This window comes from Schistocerca americana, chromosome 1 (assembly GCF_021461395.2).
Source record: "Schistocerca americana isolate TAMUIC-IGC-003095 chromosome 1, iqSchAmer2.1, whole genome shotgun sequence".
Classification (NCBI taxonomy): Eukaryota; Metazoa; Arthropoda; class Insecta; order Orthoptera; family Acrididae; genus Schistocerca; species Schistocerca americana.
Window position 1 is genome coordinate 682,487,636 of NC_060119.1, and position 3,605 is coordinate 682,491,240.

Consider the following 3,605-nt stretch of genomic DNA (forward strand, 5'->3'; position numbering starts at 1 on the left):
ATTGGACGAATTTGATATTTAAATGACGTACGTGTTCGAACTGGGTGAAAAAACTAAACAAATAGTGAGAAACGAGGCTCGAACCAACGATTACCAGTCTCGAGTGCTACTGATTTTTTCCACCTTTATGTGTCTTAAGCTTCACGAAATCGCTACTAGACCACCCACCTTTGTTTAAAAGTGTGCGTCAGCTGGGAATCGAACCTAAAACCCGAAAGTGGCAGGCGAGCATTCTCCCACACAGTCACATGGCTTACCGCGAAATATTTTCTTTGCCTTAGCATAGTAATGACGGTCGGGAAAAGTCAAAATCAATTTTCTCTAGAATTTTTATGAGTTCCATCGACATTGTTTTGGTTGTTTATATTTAAGTTTGAACTCCACGTACCATAAATATTAAAAAAATTCAAAAACCTAACTGCCTCTAGTCCCCTGGTAAGTAAAATACAGATAATGGTGAGTGTGCACTACGATCGTATATTATGTAAATTATGAAGTAAAATTGACACAGTTTGTTTCTATCATTTTAACTCAATCCGCTGCATGACACGAAATTATCAATTTTTTTGACGAATGCTGTTTTTCTCTGAATTGCAATTTCTTGTTAATTACATTCAAATATTGTATACTAAGCACCGATTTAAACACCTAATTATAATTACTGTAATAAAACATTCTATATAATATATTATTACTATTAAAATAGTAGCAAAAAGTGAAGAGCAAAGGGAATTACATTTTGGCCTCGCCCCCACCCCCCCTCCTTCCGCAGCGCCTCTGACCCCACATCCCCATCTAGGATATGAACCTTGAATCGGCGCTTGGAGTGTGTATTCCGTTACAGCGTAACGCTGCAAGTGTCACAGTAATAGGCAGTTATTTGTTGTCTACAAGCACGAGCCTGACTTGTAGACATTCTACCGCCTGAAACACTCATTCACGAGAAATGGTCACATATCTCAAAATGCTCGTTTTTGATTGTAATGTACTATTTGTACACTAAAGTTTTGGGACACCTTGTATAGTTATTCCGCTTTCACAGCCCACACGCAATCCCGTCTTCTAGCAATAGCAAGCCGCCAAGGCGCCCACTCACCTTAATCGCTTTATTGGGTACACTGTTACGGTCTAGAGTTGGAAAGAGACTGCTCGGCTCTGACAGGAACCTGTCGGCTTTCTGCAGAAACAATTTCCTGCGCCAAATAGCATTTCTCCCGATAAGGGTTACCTCATAACGTGGATACCACCAAACCGACGCCTGTGGAGATGAGTTTTCTGATACATTATCCCTCTCATTATCGACGTTAAGCACGGCTCACACCGCCGAGTAGTACGGGCTCTGGGCCTTGTTTTCGACGGCAGGGGCGCGAAGTAGCAAGGCCGACAGAGGGTTCTGCAGCCATGCGCATGCGCAGCTAGAAAGCACTAGGGGGGGGGGGGGGGGGGAGGGCAGCGACTCGGGCAGGGCAGCGCCGCCTCGTCCAATTTTGTGCGAGGGCTCGGCCCTGAGCTCCCGCTGGTGGGCGCAGCTGCGGGTAATTGCCGCCGCACGCCGCGACAACGGCGCAGCCGCCGCCGGCTGGCCATGATGAATCGCTTTTTAATTACTTTGTTAATCAGGCTGAACGTCCCTTATTGTTATAATTAAAATATCGTACGGAAACAATTAACTGAACCGCAAATGTTGCTGGCCCGTAATTGTTTGCGGCGTAGGAGCGCTGCTTACCAGGCTGTAAACAAAAGAGCGTTACATCTCCAGTCGCCAGCAGTTTCCTTCATCTGCAGTTCGCTGATGTCATCTGTGACAAGTTGTTACTATGGCATTGTACTTCAAAGTGAACAACGGAAAGGCTATAATGGGCGTACAAAGCTGGTAAGCGTACGACAATGTGAGGAATACACCAACAACGAAAGTGGTAATAAAGGTATTTATTGTTGGGCTCTCTTTTTTCTTCCTTATTATTGGCATTTGGTTTCTGTACTATAACACACACACACACACACACACACACATACACACACACACACACCGTCTTCAGGCCACAAGTGGCCCATTGGGACCATCCGACCGCCGTGTCATCCAGAGATGAGGATGCAGATTGGAGGGGCGTGTGGTTAGCACACCGCTCTCCCTGTCATTACGATGGTTTTCTGTGACCGGAGCCGCTACTATTCGGTCGAGTAGCTCCTCAATTGGCATCACGAGGCTGAGTGCACCCCGAAAAATGGCAACAGCGCATGGCGGCCAGGATGGTGACCCATCCAAGTGACGGCCACGCCCGACAGCGCTTAACTTCGGTGATCTGACGGGAACCGGTGGATCCACTGCGGCAAGGCCGTTGCCATCTTTACTATAAAGCCACCGATAATTTATTCATTTCAACAGTAGTCTAGATGAAAAGGCGTTCACTAATTGCTATAACTTTATTTCCTTCTGGATTCACTATTCCATTTAACACATTTCATCATTAGTGTATTGCTGTCTCACATTACAATATACTAACGAAGAGTCGCACAGAACATACTGTTGACAGATAACATATTATTACTGTCTTCAGAAATTAGTTGCAATAAGGAGATTTTCACTCTGCAGCGGAGTGTCCACTGATATGAAACTTCCTGGCAGATTAAAACTGTGTGCCTCGCCGAGACTCGAACTCGGGACCTTTGGCTTTTTTTTATTTTATTTATTTTTCTTAATCTCATTTTTGTTCCATATTGTTCGTTGAATTTGTTCGTGGCGGATGTCCGATGACACTCGTTCAGGTTGTTCGTTGATCCGTTTACTCAGTTTTTTTATTACAGAGGGTAGCTAAACCCTCTGACCGAACACACTGAGCTACCGTGCCGGCTGCCTTTCGTGGGCAAGTGCTCCACCAACTGAGCTACCCAAGCATGACACGCGCCTCGTCCTCACAGCTTTACTTTTGCCATTATCTCGTCTCCTACCTTCCAAACTTTACGGAAGCTCTCCTGCGAAGGTAGGAGACGAGGTACTGGCAGAGGTAATGCTGTCAGAACGGGTCGTCAGTCATGCTTGGGTAGCTCAGTTGGTAGAGCACTTTCCCGCGAAAAGCAAAGGTCTCGAGTTCGAGTCTCGGCCCGGCACACAGTTTTAATCTGCCAAGAAGTTTCATATCAATGCACACTCCGCGCAGAGTGAAAATCTCTTTCTGGAAACATCCCCCAGGCTGTGGCTAAGCCATGTCTCCGCAATATCCTTTCTTTCGGGAATGCTAGTACTGCTAGGTTCGCAGGGGAGCTTCTGTAAAGTCTGGAAGGTAGGAGACGAGGCATTGGCAGAAGTAAAGCTGCGAGGGCGGGGCGTGAGTCGTGCTTGGGTAGCTCAGTTGGTAGAGCACTTTCCCGCGAAAGGCAAAGGTCCCGAGTTCGAGTCTTGGCCCGGCACAAGGTTTTAATCTGCCAGGAAGTTTCATTAGTTACAATGCATGTCAAGAAAATCGTATGCTTTATTTGACCACACAGGGATCGTCACGTTAACATCGCTCACATAGTTTGCACGATATGAAGAGGAACTAACTTGTATGTTGTCAACAATATTAAAAACGGCCAAAAATAATTATATGACATCATAACAAAAGTAC

The 3,605-nt window shown here is 45.7% G+C and overlaps 1 pseudogene; it reads right to left on the reverse strand.

The window, feature by feature from the left end:
* Positions 1–2,226: 2,226 nt before the first annotated feature.
* Positions 2,227–2,344, reverse strand: LOC124556529 (annotated as a pseudogene).
* Positions 2,345–3,605: the final 1,261 nt, after the last annotated feature.